Below are 20,703 nucleotides of genomic sequence, written 5' to 3'. Positions count from 1 at the left end.
CCTTGTGATCCGCCCCCCTCAGCCTCCCAAAGTGCTGGGATTACAGGCGTGAGCCACCGCGTCTGGCCCGTAGAATGCTTTTAATCTCAAAGTTCCATGACCCTAATTTGTATACTTTACAGTAATTTATATATATATACAAATATAAATATATATATTCTATTTATATATATAAAATATAGTCATTTAAGATAAACACAGTGAGATAGATAAATTAAGAATTATAACCATTTGTTAAAAGAGTAACAATCCTCCAAGAAATTAAATGACTTGCCATCAAATCTATGCACAGGTAAGAAGTGGCAAAACCCAGGTTTTCATACCCTGGTCAAGTCCTCTTGCCTCCTACTACTCACCAAGTTCAAGGTCAGCTCATACTAATTGGTGCCTTGGAGTTGCTGCCTAGGGAGTAGATTTTCTCAACTGCTCATTCTGTCCTCATCCTCTCCACAAGTTACACCAGGGCCACAAAAGCAATTACTGCTTGAGTAGACTGGAAAACAGCAATTTTAAATGATTAAAAAAGGGAAACATTTTTTAAAATAATTACTATCATTGTTTTTTATTTGGGAGGAAGAGAGAGATAAATATATTGTGAATCAACAGAAGCCTTGGCCCATGTTCTCTAAGCCTTATTTATCTGGGAGTTGTTTATCTCCCACAGTTCTCCCTCAGAGGAAAGAATAATAATTATTGTTTAATTATAGCAGAAGTAAATTTTCTCTTCCAGTTCTAAAGCAGGATGACTCATAGCTCTTCATTTATTAAAAAATAAAATGTCTTTCAGAGAAAAATATTTTTCAAAAGCCAGAGTGTGAAAGGGGCTCAAGACTTCCATCTGGGACTCTCAGTGACAACAGAGCCATTTTCACCTGACATTACTCACCAGTTGGTAACGTTCACACCTGTGCAAAGTGCAGTCAAGAGATGCATTTTCCTACTGGGACCATCCTTCTGCTACTCAGAACTGCATGAGACAAGGAGAACTTTTCTCTTAAGATGTTTCCAGCTGAGCTATCCAATTACTGGGGTGTATCTATCTTCTGAGCAATAGAAAGCCCATCAGAACATACCTGATTCCACAGTAAATCTCTTGTGTTGTTACTGCTGATGATTTAATTTTTGCTCACTCATCTAGGAACCTGGAACCTGGTCCCATAAACAATGTATTCTCAATTTCTAAGCCTAACAGGGTTCCTCAGCCCCAGTTGATCTTGCAGTCCTGCTATCCCTCCCCAAGCTTCATCAGGAAGATTTAAAGTTCAGCCACACCCACTGGAGATTTAAGTCTCCAGATTCAGTACGAAAAAATCATGGTGATATCACCTGTATTCATTTATAAGGAAATGAGACAAAGACTAAACATAAAAACAGATTAGACAGAGAACCTGATGGTGGATATACTGCTCCCTGATCATCTCATTTGCAGGAATTATTGTTGTTGGTGTATTATATACCGAACTTTACTATATCCTCTCCTCATTGAAATGCAAACTCTGAGTCTAATGAGACATGTCCCACCTGTCCGGCTGTCAGGCTTCCTGAAACGGGTGGGAGGAACCCACAGGACAATAAGAGGAAAGCAAATGGGCAGAGTCAGACCTGATATAATAAAACTGCCTTTTAAAATATGGATTCCAGAGCTGGATGTGGTGGCTGATGCTTATAATCCTAGCACGTTGGGAGGCTGAGGTGGGAAGATCATATGAGGCCAGAAGTTGGAGGCTGCAGTAAGCTATGATCACGATGCCACTGCACTTCATTCTGGATGACAGAGGAAGATGCTGTCAGAGAAAGAAAAGGAGAGAGAGAGAGAGGAAGGAAGGAAGGAAGGAAGGAAGGAAGGAAGGAAGGAAGGGAGAGAGAGAGAAAGGAAGGAAGGAAGGAAGGAAGGAAGGAAGGAAGGAAGGAAGGAAGGAAGGGAGAGAGAGAGAAAGGAAGGAAGGAAGGAAGGAAGGAAGGAAGGAAGAGCTAGCCCAGAATTTTATAGAATCTTTTTCTATGATCCATTAAGAAACAAGGTGGGGCTTTGTGTGTGCCTGTGTGTATGTGTAGGCAAGAAAGCCCTTCATGTGGAAGGGCACAAGTGATAATTTTATAGTGCTAGGAAGAAAGGATTCTCAGACCAGCAGAACCAACATGCCATAAAATCTGATCTAATCTAGTACTTTGGAATAAGTATTACTCACCTCAGAATACTAACAATACCACAGCAAAAGTAAATTGCTTTCTAATTTTAGAAAGTAAGATAAATATAAACACTATTATGAAAAGTAATATGTCATGTCATTAACATCTTAGTGTGAATTAATTTAAACAAAGAGAAAGAGGCATGTGTGAAAGAGTGTGAAGAAAGAGAGGAGTTAGAGAAAGTGCAGCTGCTGGACACAGTTTGACTACATGTATATTTTACCAAGGACATGGCCTGGCCAAAGACATAGGCACCCTCTGCTCCCAAACCAACACCACACACATATTGCACAGCACATGACACACATCTTTGTTCAAATCCTTACCTAATAATCAAAGTTTTGGTAGCTGAGAGTTTTTTGCCTGGAAAAAAAAATGTTTACAATACTGATCTTGTGATCTGTGGCAGTTCTAATTTTAACAGCATTTTCTGAGAATAGAAAAAAATACTCTATTTCATTTTCTCCCTTGACCTACTTTAGCATATTCTGCCCCACTTAATATTTTCTATCCTTCACATTCTCCCTCCTGCCTGTCACACAAAGAGATGCTGAGCTGGAGAAAATAAGCTGCATTTGTCTTCCTGCCTCCTCCCTAAACAGGGGTGTAGAAACCTGAATGCATTCATTGATCATGCCTCCTGCTGTGCCCAGCCTGGCCTGCACAGGGTGCCCATCTTACAGAAAAGCTCCTGTGAATCAGGAAGACACAGAAAAGAATTTCAAATTACCCACTCTCTACCATTGTCCTTATATTACACATTGTCCTGAGATTACACGTTACATCCTTAGATTATGATTACACATTGCCCTTAGATTACAGCTGAGTAATCTAATAAACCAATCTATTGAAATGTGATAAAGTAAGCCAATTATTCCTAAGATGTCTGTCACAGAACAAGCAGCCCTTTTTTGCTTACTCACTTATTTTGCTTGTGGCCTAGCAAAGTATCTCTTGTGGACCAGTAGCATTGGTATTACCTGGGAACTTGTTAGGACTACAGACTCTCAGGCTTAGGCTGACCTCATCAGAGCCTACATTTTAACAAGCCCCTCACGTGATTCATATGTACATTACAGTTTGAGAAGCCTTGGCCAAGTTGCTCATTAAAATCTTGCTGTTCCTGACTACCTCAATGAAAAAGTTACTTACCAGAGTATTCCAGGGAGCCACTTAGTGACAAAAGCAAGTTCTTCCTACTGTGGGTCCCCATCAGACACATCGGAAGGAGAGAAGTCTGGGTCTTATTATTCTAACTTATGGAGGTTGCTTAATTTCTGACTTGGCAGACAAGCAACCTCTTCAGAGGTCTTCAACTTACCCGTCAGGGGTCACCCTAGTTGGTTTATCTGTAAGACCTAGCCTGGATAAACGTATGTACTCCCTATCCCTTTACAAATGAAAGTCCAACACTTTGTTATAAAGAAAATTACTTTCCAACTATTAAATAAGTGATAACCATTATTTTTGTTGGCTACTTGTTTTGGGAGAAGGCATTTCAATAGATTGTTGTTCTATACTCCTGAGATTTTTCTTGCTGCTGAGTCTTTTGTTGACATCTTTTAATTATGATCTTTTTAATATTACAGGGAGAAAGAGAAATGAAAATAAAATAGCTACATTATGCTGAGCTCAGACAGACAGAAGAAATAAAATCAAGACCTATCATATTTAGAGGAAAAAAGTAACAAATGTGGAATTTCCAGGAATTCCTTGGGGAGAAGGGTCCTAATACAAATTGCCACTTCTTTAATGTATACAAAAGACATGAAAAATGTCCCTTCGGTCTTAAAGAAGGCTGGCTCCTGGTTCATGAGAGCTGCCATTGCCTGCACTAGCTGGTGATCACTGCCAGAATACCTACAAAAATGCATGCAGTCAACCTGTTAGTTTTATTGCTGGTGTATTAGTCAAGGTCCTCTAGAGGGACAGAACTAATGGAATATATATATATATATACACAAAGGGGAGTTTATTAAGTACTAATTCACATAATCATAAGGTTCCACAATAGGCCATCTGCAAGCTTAGGAGCAAGGACAGCCAGTCCGAGCTCCAAAACGGAAGAACTTGGAGTCCAATATTCAAGGGCAGGAAGCATCCAGCATGGGAGAAAGATCTAGACTGGGAGGCTAGACCAGTTTCTCCTTCCACATTTTTCTGTCTGCTTATATTCTTGCTGTGCTGGCAGCTGGGCAGCTGATTAGATGGTGTCCACCCAGATTAAGTGTAGGTCTGCCTTTCCCATCCCACTGACTTAAATGTTAATCCCCTTTAGCAACACCCTCACAGACACACCCAGGATCAATACTTTGTATCCTTCATTCCAATCAAGTGGACACTCAGTATTAACCATCACGGCTGGTTTTGGTGACTTCAGAGCATGTCATATCTTTTCTTGTCATGTACATGTCCTGGTAGATGCTGTATATTTTTTAAGTGATCTCACCCTAATCATACATTCTATCTTTCCAACTTTCTCCATTGTTCAGAAATATTATCAAAAGATTTGATACATAAGATTGGTTATGTGTATTCTGCTTCTTCTCTTATTATCAACCGTGACCTCATTCTCTTCTCTATTTTATATTATAGGCACAGTCTACCTCTGAAATGTCAGGTGTTCCCCAATATTTCTCCCCTGGGAAAGGTGATATGGGACTGTTTTTTTCCTGCAACCTGCTTGAGCTATAAGCCTCAAAAGGCAAACAAAAGTAGGGTTCCTCTCATCCTCCAAGGTGTCCAGCTTTGGAAGCTCTGATACATCCTCAATGTTCTCCTTTCTCATCCCTGAAATCCTATTTGCGGTCAACCCCTGCTCACTTTTCCTCAATCACGGCCACCTCTCTCAACCTTACCTCCTGGTTGCAGGCTGGGTTCCCTGGGAAATAGATTCTACTTTGAGATTTGCATTATGGAAGTTGATTGACAAGTGCTCTTAAAAACAACATCCATGAAGGAGTGAGAGAAAAAAAAGTTGGGGAGAAAAAGCAGTTGCACCATGATACACTTGCAACAGAGGCTCCAGCTCACCCTATAGGGAGCTTGGTGTTGGAACGATCCAAGAGAAAAATCCTGAAGTGAGAAAAGGAGCCTTTCGACCTAGTCTCGACCAGTCGTTGAATGCAAACTGACATAGAGGGGGATATAATATTTGGCAAGTCAGTTCCCTTCAGCAGAGGGCAATTTCAAGAAAGAGACCTATCTGTGAGCTAGCAAGAGTTATCATTCCCACTAGCTCTTTATAGAAACAAGTGTCTTGGTCCTGAAGGGAACTCTGGGAGGTCCACCACAATATCCATTACACTTGCAAATTTTCAAATTATTCCTGATAGAAAAGTATTCCACAATGAGCTACAGAAGTCTTACAAAAAACAAACAAACAAAAAAACACCCCAGTTTTAATATTTGAATTACATTATTTCTCCACTACCACTTTGTGGAACTAAAATTCCTGCCGCACTCTGCAAATACCAGCTACGGCATTTCAAAAAAAGAAAAAAAGCAAGTAAAATGACACACAAAGTAGAATTTTTACCCTTACGGCTCTGCAGCTGAGCAGCAGACATATATTTTCCAGGAGAATTTCACTGGTCAAATGTCGCCAAAACAATTTCCAAGCCAACCTGCCCTCATTAGTTCTCTGAGCTCTTGATTAGAAATTTATAAGAGTCCTGCCCTAGATAGTCAGAGAGCCCCTTCAAGATGGCCATTGTCTTGGCCCTCAGCATTTCCCACTGGGAACATTAGAAGCTTTCCCATCAACCAAAATAAACAACTCCTTTCATGAATAGACCCAATGAAAGCCCTATAAATCACAGCTGTCAAAAATGTCGCTAGCATTGCAGAAGACAGAAATCAATCTAAAATTCATTAGTTTGCCTGACAAGAGCCTAATCTCTTATTGTTTAATACCAACGATGGCACCTCAGGTAGAATAGGAAGCTGCAAGAGATCATCCTGGTTTCTTGTGACAGAAATGTTCAATGTTTACGGCTTAATCTGGCCTTTCGACTATTCCTATTCTGTGGGCAGAAACCTTTGCCCCCCTGCTTAAGGTCACTTGCCTGTGGTATGAGGCAGGAATCACTCTGATGTTGTCACCATATTTCACAGCTCTTAGTGTTACGGTTGGGTGGGTTGCAGTATTTCAGGTAAAAAGGACACAGACGTTGCAGCCTAAGTGAAGTGTTCTGTATATACAGTGAGTCAAAGGCTCAAACGTAGCTGCACCATCATCAGAAACACTGCTACAAGCCAGGGGTTAGCAAGAACACTCCCTTTCCCTCTTCCTCTTCACATAACCCCTGATGTGATAACTCTTTTGTGACTGCATCTCTCCTTTGAGGCTTCTCTAGTTTATTTTAATCAGATCTCATCTGTGTATACATATTAGCAGTGATATTTAGGATTAGCATGGGACAGAGGAGTCTAGAGACAGATGGGCAGTGCTGTCACACAGGACACAACCTCTTGAACATAGAAAATGATTCAGGCCATACAGGAGCTCCACCAACCTGCAAACATTACTCTGGCCAGGCTAGTCTCCTAATGTTCTCCCAAATCATGTACACATTCAATGTCTCTCCTCTTTCCTTACACCACTGGAATGACTTGGATTCTTTACTGACTGTCCAATGTCTTTCGGGACATAAACTCTTCAGGGAACTTTATTCTTATTCATATTAATGTATTCCATCAATGTTCTTCCAGGTTCTTATTGTCTGTGCACCTAAGGGCACTTAATCCTGCCTTGGATTGTGACTATCTTTTAACAAGCAAAGGCCTGCATTCCCAAAAGCCTTGTTAAACACCAAACTTGCTGAATTTACTATTCATCTTGACCAAGAATAGTGGAAATTTACCAAATGAAGTATTACTACCATAAGGCACTAGGTTAAAAGGATTTACATTTTACTCTGCCAGTTTTTTTTTGGGGGGGGGGAATGATCAATTTTTGACAAACATTTTAATAAAGTATCATTATTTCATATTCTATGAAATACAGCACCACCTACATCAGTATACTAAAAATCTTAAGAGAGTTAGAATTGTGGCCTGTACCCAAAAGTGTCCTCTTCCTTCACAGAATAAATACAATACATAGAACTCTACAAACATTTATTGTTTGCTACCAATTTTGATTAAAAAGTTGGAGCTGTCAAATTCTATTAAGATTTCACATCAAGTCTTTAAATTGGATAAAGAAGAAACATAATGAAAAGTCGTGGTGGCTTATTTTTATAAAATAAGAATGTAAGTTCATTTGAGGCCATCTCCACGTGGTATTTGACTATTTTAATCTGCCATTCAATTACTAACTAGGCCTGATTCTGCTTAGCTTCCAAGATCAGATGAGGTGAAGTGCATTGAAGGTGGTATGGCTATAGACTTACACAGGGAACCATTATGTAAATAAGTCTATTTACTTTACCAAACTAGATCTCAGTAGGCTTTGAGAGTATGGTGTCCAGAAGCTTTGTTTTTTTGTAATGTGCTTGTGTTTGTGTGTGCCCATGTACCTATGTGGCAGAGGTGAGGATGGTATGTGAGCTTGTGAGGGATGCCAAGGTGTGGCCTTGGATCCATGGAAACTTGAGTAAGCAAGAAGTGCCAGGAAGCTCCCACCTCTCAAAATATCAGCCCTGTGCCCTCCATCAATAGAAACATCATTTTGCCTACTGGATTCTCTTTTAAAAAAATTACTTAATTTTTTTTCAATAGTTTTTGGGGTGCAGGTGGTTTTTGTTACATGGATAAGTTATTTAGAAGTGATTTCTGGAATTTTGGTGTACCTGTCACCCAAGCAGTGTACACGGTACCCAATATGTAGTCTTTTATCCCTCATCCCCCTCCCACCCTTTCCCTGCAAGTCTCCAAAGTCCATTACATTATTCTTATGCCTTCGCATCCTCATAGCTTAGCTCCCAGTTGTAAGTGTGAACATATAATATTTGATTTTTCATTCCTGAGTTACTTCACTTAGAATAATGGCCTCCAGCTCCAAGGTCCATCCAAGTAGCTGCAAAATACATTATTTTATTCCTTTTTACGGCAGACTAGCCTAATAGGCCCAAGATGGAATGCAGAGGCACCATCTCAGCTCTCTGCAACCTCCACCTCTGGGGTTCAAGTGATTCTCCTGCCTCAGCCTCCCGAGTAGCTGGGACTACAGGCACGTGCCACCATGCCTGGCTAATTTTTTTTGTATTTTTAGTAAAGATGTGGTTTCACCGTGTTAGCCAGGATGGTCTCTATCTCTGACCTCATGATCCGCCCACCTCGACCTCCCAAAGTGCTGGGATTACAGGCATGAGCCAACAAGCCCGGCCTGGGTCCTCTTTTTGAGAAAAAAAAAAATCCTGAAAGGTTAAACACAGTTTACTAATTATAAGGACTACAGGCACTGTTCTTTCACAGTGCTACCTAGATTCATGTTTAATTTAATAACCATGAATTAAAATCTTGGGCTTATATCTTTAAGGAATTCTACTTTAAGGAAAGCAGAATTGGAGTCATCTGGTTCTTGGACAGACCTGGTGATATGGTCTTTAGGCAGGAATCTATGGTTGTGACAAAAGGTAAAATTGGGAGAGAGAGAGACAGAGAAACTCAACTCAGAAAAAAACAAAGACAATGTTAACCAGCTTTGTGTGTTCCTAGAAGCTTTGTGTGTTCCTAGAAGTTCCTAGAAGTAACTTCCTAGAAGTTAACCAGCTTTGTGTGTTCCTTAAGTCTCTGAAAATTAAGGTGCGATAATTATTTTCTCTCTACTAAATTATTTTCCAAAGATTTTGAAATTTCTTTTAGAACTCTTTGATTTTATCCTTTCCCAATATCCTTGGAAAGAGAAAAATCTTAGTGATGAAAAGAAACTGTGAGAGTTCATTGTATCAAGCCCTTACCATCCCCATCCTAGATGAAGTTCCATTTCAAATGCAAAATTTGAGAGCTTGCAGTTAGAGTGAAGCACACAGCCCTCCTCCTTCCACACACTGTGATTGGTGGTGGAGACAGACCCAGCAAATGACAGCCTGCCAGATGGTCTTCCAGCCTGTGTCTGAACACTTCATCGAAGAGGAACTTCCTACTTCATCAAGCAGCAGTCCCACTGTTGGACAGCTCTAATTGTCAGGATATTCTTCAGTAACTTCCAACCTTTGGTTTTCAAAACCATACATCTGACTCTCACTAACATAATAATTTGTCAAAGGTTGGATGATGGCTAACAGGTCTGTCTTCATCTGTCTTACATTTTCTAGGCTAAACAGCTAAAATTCCATCTTTCCTCTAGATGATACTTTTTTACTGGATGCCTCTCCATAAATGGCTACTAAAATGTGCCCTTTTCTGTCACACTTCACCTAGAATTAAAGAGAGAGAGAAAGACTTCAGATCAGATGTTATCTATAGTACAGGTATTCACTAAGACCTAAGTCATCATCCAGTGTTATTTGTGTCTTTTTTTTTTTTTTTTGAAACAGAGTCCCGCTCTGTTGCCCAGGCTGGAGCCACAGCACCCGGCCAATATTTGTGTCTTTTTGTCTCACAAAACTCCTTAATGTCCTTTTCTGAAGAAACATCATTGATTAGCTATTTTTTACATATTAGTCACCAATCATCCAAAGAGACTGTAAACATACACAGGCTAATTCAAAAAGTGAACACAAATGATGAGGCTACTTCAAATGGATTCTTTGTTTCCCCTTAAATCATTTTTACTGGAGATGAAATTGGTGACATGAATTAATTCCTGAATTTCTAGTTGCAAAACAAAAAATGGGGAAATAGAAATAATAATGTCATTCATTGGTGAGCTGTTGTTTTCTTCCTCTTCAAAGTATTTTCAAACATTGGTTAATTCATGATTTTACCTAATTGGATATTTTTGCCTAAAGGAAATAATTAAAAGAGCTACATTTAAAGTAGATCAGAGGCTTCACAGAAGAAAATTGCACCTTTTTTTTAACTCTTCTTCCTGCTGATGCTTCATTTTTGAGTTTTCATTAGAACTGTTTTCTTTGTTTTTAAGTGAATGAGACATGAACCACTTATCTTTATGCTCATTCCAGGATGACTCTAAATAACTTTTTTATCACTGCAAGATGCAAGAGAAAAAAAAATCTTAAAAAATGGCATGTCTGCTTTGTTCCCACTCATCCTTATCTCCCTAAATCTATGCTTTCTTCTACTTCCATCAGAAACACTTTCCCGTCTCCCATTTTCCACACAAATTCTGATCTCTCTTCCACACCCAGGTACAGCTCAAGTCCCTTTTCCTAAAGAACACGTTTCCTAACTTCCAGTTCATGCCACTTCATTTGCCAGTCAAATTATCTCTGGGAATAATTTGGTGAGTCCTTTTCAGAGGTGAAAATGACAGATGAAACTAAGACACCTCTGAAGTTTTAGTGGATGAATTTTACCAGGTGATGGTTGGGGAAAATGTTTGGACCTATTTTGTTTTTGAGGTGAAAAGGTACAGCTTTAGAATCAGAGGGATTTGGGTTCTAGTTCTCTATTTTAAGTCTCACTTTCCTCACAGAAATAATATTAATACATGAGGTCACTGGAAGCATTAAAGGAGATAATGTCTGTAATAACGTTGGCACACATCTAGCACTTAGATCTCAGCAAGTTACTTATTCTTTATCATCACTATTATTATTAATTGCAAAAGAAACATGAGCTCATGCAATCTTGGACTCATTTTATGCTTTCTTACATGGTTGTTTCTCTTAATATACAACTAAGAGTCTAGAATATCTCAGAGTTTTCAGAAGAAATTTTGTATTCTAGTTCTAGAAGAGCTGCCTATCTTTCTAAAGAAGGCTTGCATATGGAGAAGAAGCAGCATGATTAAATCCATTCAAGCAATCTTCATGTGCCCTTCAAAGCTCAGAGGATAGTGGCTTGAGCAGTGTGAGGGTCAGTGAGGAAGGATTGCTCCGGTATTGGAAGGCTGGGTGATATGGAGGTACAGGCAGCTTTCTGGTGTTGGAATAAATCAGCTTGGTCAGGTGTCCTGCATCTCAGTGAAATCACCTGCATTTGTCTGTCCTTAGACTTTAGGGTCAAGAAGGGCTAGACCTTGCTGGATAAAGCTTCCTCGTGGTGGCTAAACAGTCTGTCAAGCTGTTTGGCTAGGGGAAATGCAGAAGTAAGAGGCTAAGACCCTCCTTTCACTTCCCTCCCTTTACCCCTTCCAAGGTGAGAATAAGAAAGAAGTTAAGTGGCCCAGCAGTATAGAGAATCTGGCAGAACAGCAGACCCATGTCTCTAGAAAGCAGCCCCAGCACTCAAAAAAAGGAACAGAGAAATTAAAGCAGCAGAATTGTGTAGGGTGATGAGAAGTATCTGTGCTTCTATGGCTTCTAAGGTATCTACGGTTGGATTGATCTCACGTCAATGAGACAGTATTCAACAGTATCCCCTCCAGGCACAGAGCTGAATGAAGAAAGAATGCCCTATATGCTGACTTTATAAAGACACGCAGGATAATAATATATATAATTTTTAACAGATACATAGGAAAATTGCTCTATAATTAAAGGTGCTCACACTAAGAAACACAAATAATAAAAAAGGAATAAGATATGTTTCATCAATTATATGGGCAATGATAAAAATTTTGATAATAAAGCATTAGTGTATGAACTGGTGGGCTTTGAGAAAAACCAACAAATTTAAAATCCATATAGTCAGTGGCAAACAGGATAGACAAAATTCCTGCTTCCACAAAGCTTCCTATCCAGCTGGGGCAGGGATGAAGAGTGTGGTATGGAAACTAAACATATTTGTTTTAAATTATGTACTTTTAAACAAGGAATTAGCTTTTGAAAAAAATATTTTATCTTATCTTCTGTTGAGAAAGCTGTTCCTTAGGACACCCTGAAAGAAGAGACTGGGGAAGAACTTCGTTGTAGCCAGGGCCAGTTGAAAAGATTGCTAAGTATAACTTCATTGAGTTGTGGAGCCTACTAAAAGCAGACGGATAGACCCTTTCTTATAATGTGTACGCCTCTCCCATCCAGGCACTTTGTAGTTTAACCAGATAACTCCTTAAGGGCAGGGGACAGAACTTTTTCATTTATGGTCCTCACAGTGCTCAGCCCAGGCACAGGTACCACGTAGGTATGCAGTAAGTACTCAGTGATTGCTTACAGACTTAACAAAAACCTGTAAACTTCTATTCAAATAATACTACATGTTCCTACATTGTTTATATTTTTCTCTTCTCTCAGTCAATTGATTACATTTTGTTTTTGTATCTCTTGGTCCACCCGCATTAGAATAATTTTATCTGCTTTATTCACAAGTACTTTTCCTGGGGAAAAAAAAAATCTTATTTGCTGCTGTAGAACCAATGCTATAGTCACAAGCAAGATTCAAGCCTTAACTGTGCACTCAGCACTGCTATGGAGTCAGGATCCTGCTCTGTGTCACTCACTCCAGGACAGCCCTTCTGCAATACTAGCAAGTTCTGTTCACCTCCAGGTGTTTACATACCTTGGATTTGTTTCATCATGTCACGCTCCTTACCTTTCAAAACATAACTCTTGCTGGGCATAGTGGCATGCATCTGTAATGCCAGCTATTAAAAGGCTAAGGTGGGAGGATTGCTTGAACCCAGGAGTTCAGGGCTTCAGTGAGCTATGATCATGCTACTGCACTCCAACCTGGGCAACAGAGTCAGACTTCATCTCTAAATAAACCAATAAATCTGTAAATAATAAATCATAAATAAATAAATGTAAGTCTGCTGTGACCTCCTCCACAAAGCCTTCTCCCTCCCTTTCAGGCAGAACTGACTTGCCTCTTTTCTCTGGCCCCATGTACTTGGTACCTTATATGGCAGTTCTCTGTGCATGTGTCTGATCCACACACTCTTCACAGACACCTTCTCCTGTTCATTTTTTAATCCTCCGTACCTGGCAAAGATTGAGCACTCAACTGATGAACCAAACTGAGTTGAACTATACTGAAGGGAAGCCAATTAGTATGTATCTGTGATATTTTAATATTGTATTAGGCTTGCTTATTTCCAGCATAAACAAAAGACTGTGAGCAGGGCAGCCAGCATAGATGCGAGTTTTTGGAAAACTGCTAGTATCAGTAAAAGTAGGATAATTCCAGATTGTCTGTCTTCCTCTTTCTCCTCTATCTCTCTTTTTTCTTCACCTCTTCCCTCACAGAAATGACTGCCCTCAAAGGAAACAAAAGTCAATATTCCAAATGCTCTTTGGCCACTGAACATTTGGAAATATTAAAGTTTTCAAAATACAAGGCAAAGAAACAGTAAAACACACAAGCAAGCAAACGAAAAATGCCTAGCTCTAATGTCTTAACATTTACTGGTAAATTTTGAGATAAGTGATTCCATTTCTTCATGGACATAATTATTCATTGTTCCAATCACTTTTGCATGCACACGATTTTGTCATCATTTTTATGAGTAACAAATAAGCTTGTGAGGTGATTTGACTTTTCTGCATTTCATTAAACAAATTCCCTGGTTGTCTTTCCAATTGAAATACAGCTGTTATGCTAACACTGAAAATACTAAACATTAATAAAGTACTTGCCAGGAAAAAATGCTATTTCCATTATTTTTTTCATCCTGAGTTTATTTCTAATAACATTTCTCTGGAAACATCTTTCTATCACCCCTCAAGTGTGCGATATAATAGCAGCCAGAGTACTGCATATTTTTCAGCAGGTCTTGGCTCTGCCCTGTGATCTGATAGCAGGAGTGGAGATTCTTATTGCAAGTTACCTGGGAATATTACCTTATGGAGGCAGATTTAATAGCACATCTTCCACTTTGCACAGTGCATCCGAAAACTCCCATGACTCTAACTTGAGAACATTACAGATTCAATCTGAGTGGTTCCCTATCATTCTCACTTATAACGCAATATCCTGTGGCTTTATTTTGTAATGTGTCTTTGAGAGCAAAATTCAGCATTTTAAGTACTCTACAAAGTTAAACAATACTGTTAGAAAACCAAATAGAAGCAATAGGAGGGAAAATCTGAGTGTATAAGAGCAGGGGAAAATGGGATAATTCCAAAGTAGATTTTAAAAGACACACATGCTTTCAGACAGGGCATGCCTCTTAAACTCATACAAAACTGTAAAGTAGAAAAATGTTGACTTCTGTGCTCCTCTTCCATCACTTTTGCATTATTGCAGATTTCACACCCACCCCAACCCACCCCAGGATACCCAAATTTCTTTTGTTGAAAAGGTTTCTTTTTTTCCCTTAGGCATAAATGAACTGATAAGGCTGTTGAGACTGAGGTAAAACAACTGCATTCTATACCCTTTGCAGGGTATTCAAATTTACAAGACAGGTAGGAGAGGGCAGTGGATTTCCAGGAAATGAATTATTAATATTAGAAGTCCAAATAGTAGTGTGGGGAGGGACTCTGAACCAGGAAGTTTTCCAGGACTCTTAAAACACAACACAAAGGCAACTCGTTTTTTTTTTTTTTAATCTGAGATCACACAATCCTCATTCTTACTTTTTATGATAGAAAAGTAAGAATGAGGTTCTGAGATTTTATTTTCAGAACCTCAGAAAACTGAGGTTCTGAGATTTTATTTTCCCAAAGTCGTATGGCTTGACCCAAACCGCCACATTCTTTGATCCTTAATATTACATTACTTCTCTATTTGTAGTATTAAAATATCTAAGCACAGTTTCCTGTCTTGGTCAGTCCAAAACAGGACATTTTCCTTGCTCATTGATCCTCCCACACAGTGGCGTGCCTAGATGGGCTTTTCTATTGCAGCTAGAGACAGAATTGCAGATTGGCACTCATAGGTGGGAATTGAACAATGAGAACACATGGACACAGGAAGGGGAACATCACACTTCGGGGACTGTTGTGGGGTGGGGGGAGGGGGGAGGGATAGCATTGGGAGATATACCTAATGCTAGATGACGAGTTGGTGGGTGCAGCGCACCAGCATGGCACATGTATACATATGTAACTTACTTGCACGTTGCGCACATGTACCATAGAGTCTAAAGTATAATAATAATAATAATAATAAAGGAAAAAAACTATTAATTAAACTGTGAATACATTACTGTGAATAAACATTTAACAACAGATATGTTTATAAAAAAATAATAAATAAATAAATAAAATCATAACCACAAACTTAAAAAAAAAAAAAAAAAAAAAAGAATTGCAGATTGGCCTGAATCTATATTGACATCCAAGGCATACCCAGAAAGCATGTTTTCCTTTTTAATAAGGCCCTAAAATAAACTTTAAAGCATTTACTCTTCTTCTTCAAGGTGGTTTCAGGGAGAATGGCTCTATGAGGCAAGTCAATTTCATCATGTGATTTTTTTTCTTACTTTATTTTAAAAGGAGTCACACATCCTCCCTAAGGGATGTGAAAATTATCCAATAAAATGTTTAATGTTAAAAGAAAACCAGTGATGCTATCACTGACTCTAAGCAAAGATACTGTTGTACCTATTGAAAACTTTCTGTAAACCCTCTGCTGAAGCCTTCAGCAGGAGACAGAGGCAGATAACTGAGCTGGAATCTTCTACCTCAGTCCCCAGTCGTATTCACTGACTCATTTTCTAAATGGCTTAACTCAAAAAGAAAATCACCTGAATGAGCAACATTAATGTTCCTAAAAGCAAAAAACTTCCTTGTTAATATTCACCCAATCGGACAAACTAAAAGCACTAAGAAAAAACTCATCCTGTTTAACGCAGTAGAAGGGATACTATCAATAGACGTGCAATGACTTACTAGCCATCACCAGAGATCAGAGTTAATTAGATCAAGCTGTGAAGTGAAAAACAGCCATCACATAGAAACTCTTCTTGTTCTAGTCAAGAGGAGCTTAGCAATTCAAAACAGCCATCTTAATTCCCTCTAGCTGTGTGGGTAGATACTCTTTTGGAAACCAAACTTAAGCCAAAATTTGAAGGAGAAACTCAAAGGTTGAAAGCTGACAACTGGCCTCCATATTCCAGCCGAGGAACTGGGGAAAAGTCCAGGTTAAGAATTGACGGTGAGGCTAGTAGCAAAGTAGGACTTACCTCTTGTGATGTCAGAGTCCAAGATTTAAATCCCTTACTTGCCAGACCAATCAATCTTTTAGGACTAAGACATTCTAAAAAGAAAGTTTTTCCTCCTCCACCATTCCAGTAATGCTCAAAGGCCACTTAAGCTTTATTTTACCAATTTGTATAGAAAGGAAATTCTTCACTCATCTCCATTAAAATGCACATTCTGAGATAGCTTTGAATTTGCTTCTCTCTAACGAGCCCATCTAAGCTGTCTGAAGAATAAAGGAGAAATTAAGACACAGTCCCCACCCTTGAGGAACTTACAATCTAGTTGGTAATCAAAGATTAATAAATTTGCAATAAAATTAATCAGATCCTTCTTCACAGGTTGCCTGAGGAAATCTCTGTCACCCTTCTAGGTATCCTCAGCCTTTCCCACCCCTGTCTACTTGGTCTGCCTAATCTCATCTTTCTCATATTTCAAAATCCACATCTTTCAAAATGGAGTCAAGTTAGACAACACATATGTCCTAAGAAATATTATATAAAACTTGGAAATATAGGGAAAAAAAGTCAAGCCCTTACAATCTTATACTGGAGCACCATCTAATAGGTATCCCCCAAGATTATTTAACTCTCTAAGATAACAGGTCTATTTTGATATAGAAGGTATTATTGTTATATTCCAGACATTCTTAAGTTACATGTTAATTTGTAGATTCCTGTCTGGTAGAAGGCACAAATGATTTCTGTCTAGTAGATAAGATAAACTCAAAATTAGAGTTGTGTTTCCCTGAAATGGTATTTTCAACTTAGCAAACTTAAGCATGCCTTTTCTTTCTCAATGTGTAAATATATGTTGCGCAAATGCCCAATGAACCAGCTTTACTATCCTGATGGTTTTTTTCATAATTGAGTTAAATAAATATTTGACATGGATTTAGTCTTTATTTGTTTAAGTTTTAACTTTTGTTAAATGTAAAATGATGCATGAACTACCATTGTTATGTTCATTGGTATGTTGTTTATAAAAGCAAATACTAAGAAACAAATCAGTTATCTATCATTAGGGAATTAGTAAATAAATAACGATATACAGGAGATGGGTAACTTTGCAGTAATTTAAAATTATTATATTTATCTCTAGTTATTATCATTAAAAATTGATGATGTTGACAAAAGCAGCTTTCAGAAAAAACAGCATACTGGTATGATTCTTTTTTTAGTAAAATTATATGAATGTATCTCTGTGTATATACATATGGAAAGATATCTAGAAGAGTATTCACCAAGACATTTGCAATGATTGTCTCTGAGAAGCCGGGTTTTATATGATTTTTATAAGCTTCATGATTATATGTCTTCTCTGCACATTTCTTTCTACAAAAAGAAACTATTATATTTTGAAATTCTTTTTTTGTTGTTGTTTTCTTGAGGCAGGGTCTCACTCTTGCCCAGGCTGAGTGCAGTGGCACAATCAATCACGATTCACTGCAGCCTTGACCTCCCAGGCTCAAGTCATCCTTTCATCTCAGTCTCCCTAGTAGCTGTGACTAGAGGCATGTACCACCATACCAGGCTAGTTTTTTTTTTTTTTTTTTTTTTTTTTTTGCAAAGACAAGGTCTCACTATGTTGCTGAGGCTTGCCTCGAACTTCTAGATCCTCCCACCTCAGCCTCCCAAAGTGCTAGGATTACAGATGTGAGACACCGCATCCAGCCTTGAAATTCTTAAAACAGCCAACCCGAGTCATTTTTTTTTAAGTTTGGAAAGACATGCCTCTATGGACTACCTAGTCTATATCCCGATAGCTAATCTAGGTCCTTCTAGCCCTTTACCTGTGTGTCTAGGCTATTATCTTTATACCTTGATGCTGGTAGGGCCCCTACAACTTAAGAAAAAGACTGCCCAAACTGACTCCAGCTTCTACAATATGGTTTGCTAGTTAAATTTGTAGCTGCTCATCAGCAGGTAAGAGCACAAGCAGTAATCAGTGACTGAGCTCTACTTTCTCTTGGGTACTGTGGTTGGGAACATTTTCATTCAATCAATCATAAAATATTTATTACACATAAACCATAAGATAGGCACTTGGCTGTGCTTTGGGGATTTGAGTGTGAGCAGGATGAAGTTGGTTCTTTCCATCACTGTATTAGCCCATTCTCACACTGCTATAAAGAAACACCTGAGACTGGATAATTTATAAAGAAAAGAAGCTTAATTGGCTCACAGTTCTGCAGGCTATACAGATTCTGGGGAGGCCTCAAGAAACTTAAAATCATGGCAGAAGACAAAGGGGAAGCAGATAACATTTTACATGGCCAGAGCATGAGGAAGAGAGAGATAGAGGAGGTGCTACACACTTTTAAACAACTAGATCTCACAAGCATTCACTCACTATCACAAGAGTAGCACTGATGGTAACTCTGCCCCCATGATCCAATCACCTTCCACACAGCCCCACCTCCAACATTGGGGATTAAAATTTGACATGAGATTTGCATGGGGACACAGATCCAAACCATATCAATCACTAAGCTTAAAGTCCTGATGTAAGTCCTGAGAATGATGGTTTCCTCAGTAATTACAAGGGCTCCACAGGATCAGAGAACAGGCTGCTTTCTACTAATGGGTTTTGCCCCTGGAGGACAGTCAACTAAGTCATTTTCTAATCCCCATGAACATCTCATGACCCAGATTTTTTCCTCCCTTTTTCTGGTTGTGTTACTGAGTTCCATTATTACCACTCACCTGAGATACTTTATTAAGGGTTTGTAGGCTCAGAGAGACAAATATATAACATACATTCACCTGCCACCCCTCTCCCCTTAGGCTAGTCAGGTTGTACTAATTCCTTCTGTGCTGAGAGTTTCCTGAAGGAACTCGTTATCTGCATCAGTAGAACAAACACTTTCAGTTGTTTTTAAAGACACATTTGTAATGAAACAGCTTCATGTTTCCTCCCAGGGCCATTTGTGATCAACATGCTTTTCAAGAAAGTGATATAGAGGAATAGACTTTGTGGTCAAGCAAGACAGTAAAGTTAACTAAATTGTTTAGGGGTCAAGTAAAACTTATGACTCAGGTTTTGTTAATATTGTGCAATGATCTATGAATTTATGCTAATAATTCATTAAGCCACAAAACCTATGCATGAAAAAGTGATGCTGATCATCTGTCTCCCCATAATAACATGCAAACCCTTGTTGATAGTGTAAATCAGAATCATTAAGGCAGAAACCTACAAGTGATCCTTGACATCTTCCTCCTTCCCAAGACTCTGTTACTAAGTCCTCTTGATTTTCTTCCTGGACATCTCTTTTTTCTCTCTCCATCTCCAAGACTACAACACTGGTCCAAGATACCTTTTCCTTATCACTCAATGGGACCACAAAAATAAACTACTAACTGATTCTAAGAAAAATCTTCTTAGATCCCTCTTATTTGTTCTGCTAAATGAACATAAGATTATATCTCCATCCATATAAAACCATGTAAGGCCTTTCTGAAGCTGTTAGGCAAAGGCCACAATCCTTAACATGGCCTGCAAGGTTCTGCAATTGTCTGACCTAGACCACTGCCAATTCCAATTAATACATGTCCCTACCCCAACCCTAGTCCTGTGACACCAAGGTTTTTTGTTCTTGACCTCAAAGAACCATGTTCTGTCCCTCCCAAGTTTTGGGATCAAGTAGTAATTACATGTAGTTCTTTCTTATTGGCTTCCTGATAGTGTTTTTATTCACTTAATTTGATGCCTGGCATTTAGGAGACATTCATTAAATATTTGCTTAATTGATCAATAAATAGAAGAATAAGTGGGTATGCCTATTGAATTTTAAAATGGCAGACTTAAAGATTTAATGCACTTATATTATTACACTCTCTTCCATTGTATCATAAAATCCATTAAAAATTTCTGAATGAAATTCCCTTTGAAAATTTGAATTTTTGTTCTGTTTTATATATACATTGTATTCAATGTGACTATATATTAGGAAGACCTGTTTCACAAGTCAAGATGATACATAGACTTATTACTCAGAGTGAAAACACTTTTATGACAGGGACAGTTCTGCTGTATTCTAAATTTTTTGAAATGTGCCAATTTATCTAAAAGATAGTATAAAATATCCACCAATGTTAATTACCAAGTAGTTAAGTTCAATAAAAACCTTTATCCAGAGAAGAGGGAGGGCAAAATGACTGACTAGACATAACCAGGTGGAACAGCTGCCATGGAGGGACTACGATGACTGGCATACTCCTAACAGATCTTCAGAGGGAAGGTATCTAGAGCAAATAGAGGGAAGGCACAGAAGCTGAGCAGAAGTGGGAGAAAGCTGGGAATCCTACAGTGTTATTGCACACCTGGACTTGTTCCTGACCCCCCAACAGCTTTGGGGAAACAATTGAGTCAAACTGGCAAGGAGCAACCCACTCTCACCACAGGCCTCTGGAACCCC

Source organism: Pongo pygmaeus, chromosome 17, assembly GCF_028885625.2.
Source record: "Pongo pygmaeus isolate AG05252 chromosome 17, NHGRI_mPonPyg2-v2.0_pri, whole genome shotgun sequence".
NCBI classification, from domain to species: Eukaryota; Metazoa; Chordata; class Mammalia; order Primates; family Hominidae; genus Pongo; species Pongo pygmaeus.
Note: the sequence above shows the minus strand (reverse complement) of the source record.